Below are 12,015 nucleotides of genomic sequence, written 5' to 3'. Positions count from 1 at the left end.
GAAAACAGCAAATACAGAGGCGAATGCCAGCAGCAAACCACTGAAGTGAGAACGGGACCCCCATTGAAGGAATCAGAGAAAGGACTGGAAGAGCTTGAAGGGGCTCGAAACCCCATATGAACAACAATGCCAAGCAACCAGAGCTTCCAGGGACTAAGCCACTACCTAAAGACTATACATGGACTGACCCTGGACTCTGACCTCATAGGTAGCAATGAATATCCTAGTAAGAGCACCAGTGGAAGGGGAAGCCCTGGGTCCTGCTAAGACGAACCCATATAGAAGGGGAGCGGGAGGGGTTAGGGGGATGTTGGCCTGGAAACCGGGAAAGGGAATAACATTCGAAATGTAAATAAGAAATACTCAAGTTAAGAAGAAGAAGAAGAAGAAGAAGAAGAAGAAGAAGAAGAAGAAGAAGAAGAAGAAGAAGAAGAAGAAGAAGAAGAAGAAGAAGGAAGGAGAAGGAGAAGGAGGAGAAGGAGGAGAAGGAGGAGAAGGAGAAGAAGGAAGAAGAAGAAGAAGAAGAAGAAGAAGAAGAAGAAGAAGAAGAAGAAGAAGAAGAAGAAGAAGAAGAAGAAGAAGAAGAAGAAGAAGGTCAGAAAGAGACGTGCTGGAGTGGTGTTTCAGGGGCAGAGGTGCCTGCTTGCATGAGGCCCTGTGTTCAGTCCTGGAAACTAAAAACAAAATACAGGGTCACTGGGGATAGGGAGGAGGTGGGTGGTGGAGGGGGGGTGAGGGAGGTAGGTGGGGGGAGGAGGGCGGGGGGGGTGCTAGTGTTTGCCAGTAGTTTTATTTTGCTCTGTGATTACCTCAGAAAGTACACATATTGGGTCTGAATGTTTAAAACTTGAGAGAAAAAAGCTAAGTGAGCACACAAACTCACAAGAACAAATAGCTAAGATCGGGTGGGGAAGGCAGATGGGGAGAGGGAAGATAGGCTGTGAATCAGGAACCAGGGATCATCAGCCAAGCCATTAGCCATATGAACCTAAAGGTCAGAGCGTATGACTTTCCATAGGACTCAGTTTCCTCGTGTTCAATATGATTCACTGGACATGAGTCACTGCTGGGGTCTCTTGCTCAAATTTTTACCCCAAAAGCATCTTTGGTGTGATAGGCAAGCACAGTGAATTCCTTCGGCTTTATGAACCAGTTCACCACTAGGTGGCAATGTTGATTCATGAATGCTAGAAAGCCAGGCTAACCATCAAAGAAATAAACCCTTCAGTTGTGGCCAACTTACATCTGTTTTCCAAAAGTCAGAACAAATAGCACATTCAGCAAAAACATAACCGAAATGTGAAATCTACACGAAATCATCAGTAAGAGCTAAAACTGAGCAGTGGAAAGAAACGGGGTTCAGGTGACACACCGAGACGACTGAAGAATCCAGCAGGCCAAGAGTTCCCAGAAAGGTCAGCCTGGGGGAGGGGGGGGTGGGGATCTAGCAAACGTGGACACTTGGCCGTGGCAGTGCCCCCAAGGAGACTGGTACCTTGAGATGGCGAACGTGTTTTGGACATAAAATATCCTCATAGCCTCAGGTGTTTGCACACTTGGACTCCATCTGCGATGCTGTTCGGGGGAGTTTGTGGAACCTTTAAGACTTAGAGCCTAACAGGAAGACCCAGGATATGGTTGCCCTACAGATCTCCCTTCATCTAGCAGATATCTATGCTTCAGGTCTGTAACCTGGGAAGGCTGCCACTGCTCCTAGCTTGACAGTAGTCGCTTAAACAGTCTGTCCAAACGAACTTTGCTCTCCTTTGTCACGGAGATGAGGGACGCAGTTCACACGGGACTCTGAGTGGTAGCTAGCCTGTGATTCTCCATAGCTTTCCTGAAGTTTCTACTCTGGTTTCTAAGTCCCATCTGCAGGGTCAAGGGGGACTCTGAGTTCACCCGATTTTGCTGAACTGTGGGACCCCACTGCCTCGTTTGGATTCTGCCTCCTGCACAGAATGTAACTGCCCCTCCTGATCCCAAAACCTGCTAGACCCTGAGATGCCTCACTCAGATGTTTGAGCCAAGAATCGTCAAATGTTAGGAAGGCTATAGAGACATCACATCCAAAGTCTGGTCTTTCGGGAGAGTGGCGAGTCCTCTTAGCCACGAAACAAACACCGTCTCTCCAGTCCCTTTCATCAGTTCTCAGTCTCATCAAAATTTCAAAGTTAAAATCTGAGAGATTTAAATTTAAATTTTTTTCTATTTTATGAATGTGGAAGGTTTGCCTGAATGTATATCTGTGCGCCTGGTGTCTCTGGAGGCTGGAATATGGCATATGATATCCAAGAACTGGAGTTATCCACAGTTGTGAGCCACCATACCCATGCCTGGAACTGAACTCTGGCCCTCCAGAACAGCAAGTGCCATCGCTCCCACCCTTAATCGTTTAAAGACCCATAGATTATTCTAAGACAAAAGATTCCCGGCCTCAAGTGCCTCGCTCGGTACTGATGCTGGGTGATGCTCCATTAAAAACAAACAACTGTCAAGTAAAACCATTGCTCTGCAAAAGTGCGTAGTTGACACTAGGAGACTAACTATAGAGGGAAATAAAAAGCTATTTAGCCACCATATCTTTAGAATATTTTCAAATGGGGAGAGTTTTAAAATGCGAAATCATAGGTTTTAGAGAAAGTAATATTTTTAGAGACACATGGGGGAAAGGTTAATCTCTTAAGGTGAGTTTTGCTAATGTTTTATTGTGTAAAATAATAACAGGCTGCACACGTTGTTTGCAAAAGTAGATCCTTCGTCTCTCGCGCCATGAGTGGCTCTTGCTGCCTCCGAGTCACTGCTAAAAGCAAAGAGAATCAGGGAAATTGATGGAAAGGAGCCTTTGGTAGAAGATGCTTTCCCATCTCAGAACTCCCCAATCGATCATTCTGTTCTTTGCTTCACCTGTAAGTTTCTTGGTTTCCTTGGACCAACCGTCCAGCTTTCCCATTACCTCCATTTCTCAGGACATGCACTATGGTTCAGCTCATGTCCACTTAGGAAGCACTGGTAACAAAGCAGAAGCTGGAGAGGTTCAGCTTGTGCCCATAATGAACGTTTACAGCTCCCTGGAGCAAGACAGGTTGAAGTTAAAAGTATCATTGTTTTTGTAGTTAGAGCATTAGAATCCCTCCCCCATCACGGTGTACGCCTTTGAAAGGGCTCCTTGTTTTCTGCCTACGCTCTGGCCCACGGGGGAAAATATTCTATCTTTCAAAGGGTTTCTTTCATAAACAGGTCATTCTTTTTAAGTGGGTCCCACTGGCTGTGTTTATTAACATGTAGTCACACTTAAGGAAGGCTTCATTTGTTACTGGGAATAAAGTGGGGTGGGCACTCGGCCATGCCTTAACCTAAAAAAGCAATAGTGTGTGGGGAAAGGCCTGGGGCACCTAGAGAGGCCAGCACTGCTTCAGCTTGCTGAGGGGTTCTTGTGCCACTCAAACCAAGTTCTGCACAGTGACAGGGGATCCCAGAAGCCCTTCTCCCAGCCATGACAGTGATGAAAATCACCTGGTCGCAGAGTCACTGCCATGGTTTCACCAGAGAGACATCTCTGTCACTACAGGAGAAGCTGAAGATACTCAAGACAATGGACAGCAAATGGACTAATTTAACAAGCCACCTTGTCATGCTTCCCTTCTGGGATGAGGTTACATTGCCCTCTGTTTTCTACGTCAGACACCACTGCCTTCGATTTCCACCATGACTCGGTCACCTAACTCTCCCTGCCGTCTTCCTCTGATGCTCCATCTCACCACTTGTCTTCCTGCTGTTCCTCAGCCCCCTCTCCCGGGGGAGAAACAGAAATCCATTCAAATAATGCCATCTCTACAGATGTCTAGACTTTAATAAATTTTCCTGCAAGGTCACCCTTGGAATTCTTTACAAAGGTAAAATGAGGCTGAAATGTGTGTCCAGAATAGTCTTGAATAAGTCTAGTCAGAAGGGACACCGGTCTACACCAGCTTCTGGAGTTCAAACCAAGTTAGAAGAAGCAGATATATATATATATATATATATATATATATATATACATATATATATATGCTTCATATATATATATATGCTTCATATATATATATGCTTCATATATATATATATATGAAGAAAAAGAAAATCAACCAGTTTTATCAGGATAATACAGCAATGCATTGTTTTGGAAACATCACAGTTTCCCTCAAATGTGTTCTGCTTGTTTGAGTTTACTTCCTGGTCTGTAAGCACACATGTAGATGGTGTGCTAAGGACTGTGTCCCTGCACTTCCATGCACTCTCTGCACATATCACCTGTACTAGTCAGGGTTCTCCACAATAACAGAACTTGCAGGATGATTCTCTCTCTTATACACATATATGCACATTGCTGTGAAGAGACATCATGACCACACCAATCTTATAAAGGAAAACATTTCATTGTGTCAGGCTTGCAGTTCAGCAGTTTAGTCCTTTATTGCTATGGCAAGAAACATGATGGTTTGCAGGCACACATGATGTGGAGGCGCTGAGAGTTCTATAAATCTTAATCCACAGGTAGCAGAAAGAGAATTGGCAGCCTCAACGCCTGCCCCTACCGTGATACGCTTCTTCCAACAAGGCCACACCCCCTAACAGTGCCACTCCTTATGGGCCAAGCATCATTTAAACATGAGTCTATGGGGCTCATCTCTATTCAATCCACCGTGTGTGTGTGTGTGTGTGTGTGTGTGTGTGTGTGTGAGAGAGAGAGAGAGAGAGAGAGAGAGAGAGAGAGAGAGAGAGAGAGAGGGAATGTCCAAAGGGTGGAAAAGGTTTCCAAGAGATGGAAAATCCATCCTTGTTTGGTTTTTAGAGGAATATGTGAGAAGCTGGGCCAAGACCGAGGTAACAATCTTGGAGTTAGTAAGGACTCTGGGTTATTACAGGCCAAACCAAACCAACCGCGGGTCCACATGCTCTATGCAGATCCCTCTGGACCAACCATGAAGATGATCATGTGCTGATCATAGACCGCCAACCCAAGCACAGGTTACTGCAATCCATCTATGACTCACTTTGTGTTAGCAGCTGGTCTTGACCTACCTGTTAGTCACCGATAGGTGCTGCCAGCCTCGGGCCTTTAATGTGATCAAGTGCTGGTAAGTATATTGCACCCAGTTTCCATGACTACCAATAAGTACCTGCATCTGCTCTTCAAAACCCATTGCCTACAGGATATTCTGAGTAGAGGACTTCTCAAGAGCTACTCTTACTTAGTTTATGACAAAATATTAGCTGTGTTAAAAGCAAGAGTATATGAAGGTGCCTTATACATGCTCACTAGGGGTAGAGTTGGGGAGCCAGTCTGCCATCACTGCCATCCCTGCCATCACTGCCATCACTGCCATCACTGCCATCACTGGTTTTGCTTCTCCGAGCCTCTGTGTGTCTCCAATCACATCTGTTTGGCCGACTATGCCCGACTATGGGTCTTCACTGTTAATTCTTGGTATTCCAAAACTCACCATTTTAACCTCCTAACAGTGCCATTCCCTAAGGCTAAGCATGGAAGCACATGAGTCTATGGGTGCCAAACCTACTCACAACCAGCACTGCGTATATTCTCCATGGCACAAGAAGAAGCACTTAGAAATGGAAAGGGGAAAAGACAACATGGAGTTTTCAGGAACTGCAAGGAGAATTACAGGACTTGACAGCTGAGTATTTTTTAAAAGTTCAGATTATACAAGAATTAACACCATAGATTTATCTCACGTGATTTCAAAGCAATTTTTATTCCAGGGATGAGACAAAAAGGAAGGTTTTTAGACAGGGCGCAAAATGGTCAGTTCTGAGTTTTACAGAATTGATTTGACTGATGTTAGTAATAATGGATGGAATTGATTAGTGAGCAGGAAGAATTGTTGTGATCTAATTCATCCAAGACAATAAAGAGGTGGCCAGTAGTCTTAAGAAATCTTTGCATCCCTTAGGAAAAAGTCATCAGGCTCCTGCCTCGGGACACTTAAGTTAGACAACAGGATCTTTTCTGAACAAGGAGCAAGCGGTCTGTAGAACTCAGCTGCTTTTTTCTCTCTTCCCAATGCTAAGGACAAAACTCAGGGCCTTGTACATGCTGGGCAAGTGCTAGGCCACTAAGCTATGTCTCTACCTGCTTACCCTGTAACCCCGATTTCTATTCCAGTCAAACATAAATTTCTACTAAGCCTTGTGAAGTGGCCATTTTCATTAGACATGGAGAGCTGGGAGACAGCAAAGGAAGACTGCGGTAAGTCAAACCAAGAATCTGCAGATGAGGAATGGTGACATAATCATGTGTGTGTTAGTCAGGAGTCACAGAACTTGTCCAATGTGTGTGTGTGTGTGTGTGTGTGTGTGTGTGTGTGTGTGTGTCAGTGTATGTGTGTGTGTCAATGTATTGTGTGTGTGTGTCAGTGTATGTGTGTGTATATGTGTGTGTCAGTGTATGTGTGTGTGTGTCAGTGTATGTGTGTGTGTGTGTGCAAAGAGAGTTCAGCAGAACACACCACAGAAAAGGAGTACAAAAGAGGAGACAGGAAGCACTTTTTGTTGTTGTTGTTGCTGTTGTTCTATAATTGTAACTCTCTTTTTTTTACTTTAGAAAATGTCACTTTAGGCTTACTTTTTAAGTGTTGGTGGTGGTAATGGTGACTTTTTTAGTTTTGCTGTTGAATTGTAGGTGCGCTGAACATTTTGGATATCGACTTCTTATCCAATGTATCTTGGCAAGCGCTCTCTCCCATTCTCAGTTTGTCTCTCCACTTGGTTTGATTGTTCTTCTTGCTACATATGCAGACTTCCTAGAGTCACTCCTGAGGTCAACAACAACCAAAGGCCACAAATGGCTCACAAAGGATGGTGCAGACATCGCTGACAGACGAGTAACTCCCAGAGAGGCATGCACAGGGAAAGAGACCAGGCCAAGAGACCTAGGAGCCTCCTATCCATCAGCCTCTGCTTACCACTGGCACCCAGCTGCATCCAAGATGTACGCACCATCCTCCAGGGACCGACACAGCAAGAGCACCTGTCGGCGAGAAGTCACCTGGCCCTGTCTGGGCTGCCCGGCTCCTAAGTAACAGCCCAGTGACTGAGAGTTTCTAGGTAGATTGGGAGAGTCTGTCTCTGGTGTACTATCCTCTGGATTGTCCTTCTAGTTACTACAGCATTCTCACTTGACAAAACTTCTGTTCTATACACTGTTTCAGTTCTAGTAATTCTTGGCATCCCCTATAGGTATCTACCTCTTTGTGAAAGATAAATTAAGGAAAGCTTCAGACTCATGTCCTAAAATACAGAATTATTGTGCAAGAATGTATGTACCCATACAAGCTCAAAGGAGGCAGTTACTTCCACTTCGGTTAGGATACGCTTGAGGTAGAATGCAGAAAGCATTACCTCTGAGGAGGCCGGGAGACATTTAACTGGTACTTACGATCATGTCAGTAACATGCTGGAAACTAAACGCCAGATCTGGTTTGTCGTCCAACGGCACCCCACATCTGCCCAGACTACACTGAGAAAACAGCCTTTAGGAAATTCACTAATTAATCCCCTTCACTAAAGGGTAATTGTAAGGAAAGAGAATCCTTTATTAGTTGTGCCGAGACCCTGTCCCTTCCTCACCATGACTGCCAGTCACAGTTCATGACAAGTGAGGCAACCATGAGTGAAACCAAAATTACAGTGCATAGGAGCAAAGTCTCCAGCTAGCACGGGGGTTGGCGTGACCCTGGTTACTGGCTGACTGTGGCCGAGCAGGTGAATAAAAACGCCTTTGGCATCATTAACCAGGGGAAGGCAAGGCAAACCACAATGACCTCACACTCGTCAGATAGGCGACTGTCAAAAATTTATGAGCTAACAGGGGTTGGCTAGGATATAGAAGTAAAATTGTCCTTCGGTGCCATTTCTTGGAGCGGAAACTGGGATAGCCATTCCGGAAACCAATAAGGATTAAAATTAAAATAGAGCTTTCACACAGAACGCAGGAATCTCATCGCTGCATATCCACTCACAGGAAATAAAATCAGTATCTCCAGGAAGCAACGACTTCCACAGTCATCCCAACGTCATGCACAGTTAAAATATGGAAATATAAATGAATGTGCATATGTGCATGTGTATACAGGTATATAGTTAGGCATATATATGGATGTCTGTACATATGTATAGCTATAGAATTTGCCTAACATGACTCCAAAGCGCCCAGACTTTCAGTTATAAGAGAACAAATGCTGCAGAAGGGGTTAACAGGAAGGGGGTAGGAGGAAAAAGGAGGGCGTAGGAGGAGCATATGCTCAACATAGAATATATACCTGCAAAATATTTTAGAAAAGGTGGCAGGGAATCAACGTAGGTGACCATTAGTAGATGATAAATTCAACGAGACATCTATAGACTTGAGAGACAGACAGACAGACAGACAGAATGTGTTCTGGAGGTTTCAGGCACAACATGTTGACTACAAAGGCAAGCACATACCCCTTACTTTATAGTCACTAAGGCAGAGGCATGAAGTAATTACACGAGATGATGAATGTGCTCATTAACTTGATTAGAGCAGTCATTTCACAATGCATACCATCAAAACTTCACCCTGTAGACATATGTTAGCCAGCAAGGTAGCTCAGTGATAAGGGCACCTGAATCTCTGGAACCCATGTGGTGGAAGAAGAGAATTGGTTGCTACAGTGGTGACCTCTGACCTCCATGTGGGCCCTGTGGCACATGTCTACCCCTCCTCCTCACACATATGCACATGCATCATACCCACACGTCGCTAACTAAATAGATAAATTAAATTACATTTTGTTGTCTCAGCCATAGCTCAACAAAGCCAACATATTTAAAAAAAAAAAAAGAATCGAGCAGAGAAATAACGTGTTAAATGTAAGTAGGAGAAACAGAGCTGAAACATATACAGTAAAACGGGTAATGGTAAGAGGCGACCCTGAGCATTTACATGGGTGTATCTAGACAATGTGTGAACAGAAAGTTTCCTTGTAATAATCTCCGAGGCCACGACGCCCAGACTCACCAGGAGGGGAACTGGGAAGGCCCATCCCTCTCGCTCCTAACCTAACCACGCTACAGGACCCATCCGTTTCCTCTAACTCAGTCCTGCTGCAAGATCCATCTCTCCAGCTCCTAAACTGTGCTGTGGGTTCATCTTTTGGTTAGCTCCTTGTTGCCATAACAACAACAACAGAGCAGAAAGCAGCTTGAGGGGAGCTTTGCTGGGTCTGTGCTCTTGGCTTCGCCTTGCTTCTGGGCAAAGAAAGTGTAGGCAGGGAGCATGCAACCGGGCAAAGGGACTCACCCCAGGGTGAGGAAGGTGAGCAGATGGGGAGGAAGGGTCAAGGGCTGAAACACATCCTTATCCCCCACTCCCACCCCCATCCTCCCTGAGACTAAGATGCATCTCCTAGCAGCCCTCAACAGCACCATCTGCTGGAGAGCAGGTTTCCCACACAGGAGCCTTCTGGAAGGGTGTGTCCCACGCAAAGTGTAGCAAGGCGCTACCTCTGTACAGCAGCGAGGCCACTGCAAGGCCAAGGAGACAACAAGCTGAGGCGTCCATTCTGTCTCTGACCTGATTACTTCCCAGCCAACTCTTTCACGTGAAGCACAAATGCAAGATCATAAAATGGCTGTAGGCCGAGGAAGGCCAAAATGGACATCTGCAACAAGTAAAACAAGGGAGAACGCACTCATCTGCCAACGAGCGGGCTGCGCGCACAGCCCACTGCACTAAACACCTCATGCGGGGTCACTAAGCCTCTCACCTGCTCCGCTCCATCCCACATCACACTGCCGATGGCTTCTCTCTGAGCCTGGCAGCAATTTCTCTACCCATCTAGTTCCCAAGGCAGGTGTCCACCATACCAGACATACACATACCAACTCCATGGCGGCCCAGTGTCTCCAGACACTGCACACTCTCTTGAACTTAAATCAACACATGAAAGAACACACAACACACTAGCCTCTGATCTAATTGATAAGATATAACTGCCCGCCTAGACAGACAAAACCCTGTACACATCCATCCCTTAAGAATATTCATAACAATTTGTAAATGTGCAGAGAGGAATCTTAACATCAGCCTCCATGTTCTCTCCACTGCTTCTTCTGCCTTCTCCCGTCTCCTCCTCTCTCTAAAACTTTTCTCCCGCCCATCCTTCCTTCTCGTCTAATGACAGGCCTCGTTCTATCTTGTACCTGCCTTCACCTGTTTGGCATCCTACACCAGGCTGGCAGGCTTTGTGACATGCAACCCTAGAATAAATGTTTACTGAATGAAAGCCTGCCTAGCAACTGGGACAGGAGGCATGGGTGTCAACGGCAGGTGGCGCTGTCTTAGGTATTGAAGGTGAGTGTGTGTTAGACAGGAAAGATCCCTACTGTCTATACTCTATATTCAATTGATTTACTAGTGTCATAACTTTTAAAATGAAAAGTAAAGATTGGGTTGTTTTGTTTTGTTCTCTTGTTGTTTTTTTTTTTTTTTTTTTTTGAGACAGTGTTTTGTTATTTGTCTAAGCCTGGTCTCCAACTCCAGCTCCCCCTGCCTCAGACATTTTGAGTGCTAGGGTTCTATCTCAGTCGGCTAACAATAAGACAAACGGTATAAACGAAAACAATGGCCCAGCAAGTAAAAGCAAGACTTGCCACAAAGCCTGACACCGAGTGGATCTGAGGAGCACTCCTGGTGGAAGTGAGAACCAAACTTCAGAAAATTGGCCTTCTCCTCCACTGGTGGGCATGTGCATGGCATGTGTGCCTTCCCACCCCCACCCTTACACACACACAAATAAGCATCAACGAGAAAACCTCTTTTTAATGATCAAGTTAAGCCCTGATCTGTTAGAAAGACAGAAATGTTACATAAGCCACCTTTTACAGCTTTGTCACATTCCTCCTTGAGAACAAGTCTGACCTGGGCGCGAAGACGGTGATTTACAGGCATCTGCTTTGATCCTGCTTGGTCGCTGGGCCTCCGGTTTCTCAGGCCCTAAAGCAGTGATTCTCAACCTGTGGGTCATGGCCCCTTTGAGGGGTTAGGGAGTGGTGGTCACATGCCGGGTCTTTATATTATAATTTACAACAGTGGCAAAATTATAATAGCAAAGATGTAATTTTATGGGTTGGGGTCACCACAACACAAGGAACTGTACCAAAGGGTTGCAGCATTAGAAAGGTTGAGAACTGCTGCCGCAAAGGAAGCTAACAGTCGCACCCATTCTCTCCGTGTCTCCTCTTTTCTGTTCCCTGCTGTGGGAGCGCTTTCGCTGAGGACACAGCCACAGCTGATGTTTAGCAACGTTTTATGAGACACATCCAAGTTTTAGAAATCTAAGAAATACTAACACTGGGAGCAGTAAGGGGAGAGCGGTCGAGACTAATAGCATACTAGGAACATTCTAGCACTTAAGCCAACTATCTGAAGCACTGTGAACTCCTGTTGGCAATCTGTGAAAGACCATGGTGGTTCCAAACTTCAGGTTTCCATTATGAACAGACCAACCCATTGTCTTTTTCGATTTGGCCACTAGAGGGGGGTGCTGCTTAACAGTTAGAGCCTTCTGGTTTTAAAAACAAGGCTGGCTGGCTCCCCCAACTGTTTGTTCCCCGCAGAGGTCAAAAACTAAGAATCTTAGTTTTTAGTTATGGTGAGTCCCTGTCGCATTATAAAGAAAATCTGAGCAAAAGGTAGGTTTTGTCTTCTTTGAACCCCACAGAATGAAACCAGCCACACCACAATTCTTCCCCATCCTCAAACCCTGCCCTTGTCCCTAAAAGATGGTTATTTCAACAAAAGTACCATCTGCTTACGGCTGAAGATCTCTGAGAGATGCTCATCGCTGTTCTAATGCCTGTTATTGGAATTTTGAAAGCTGCCCTACCTACAGAGTTGGAAACAATATTTAAAATGCATATATGATAAGAGTCTCCTGTCTAAAATCTAAAAGGAACTAGACACGGACAATAAGAAAGTGATGTCATTTT

General features: G+C 45.2%; 1 long non-coding RNA gene across 1 annotated transcript; it reads left to right on the top strand.

Annotated features, from left to right (window-relative positions):
- The first annotated feature begins 1,294 nt into the window (after positions 1-1,294).
- LOC148005192 (uncharacterized) lies at positions 1,295-7,281 on the top strand. Its single transcript, XR_015622361.1, has 4 exons — positions 1,295-1,415; positions 4,948-5,120; positions 6,167-6,250; positions 6,799-7,281. It is a non-coding gene; the product is annotated as an uncharacterized LOC148005192 (long non-coding RNA).
- Positions 7,282-12,015: the final 4,734 nt, after the last annotated feature.

Source organism: Rattus norvegicus, chromosome 6, assembly GCF_021556685.1.
Source record: "Rattus norvegicus strain SHRSP/BbbUtx chromosome 6, alternate assembly SHRSP_T2T, whole genome shotgun sequence".
Taxonomy (NCBI): domain Eukaryota; kingdom Metazoa; phylum Chordata; class Mammalia; order Rodentia; family Muridae; genus Rattus; species Rattus norvegicus.
This window is presented reverse-complemented; position numbering and strand designations above follow the sequence as displayed.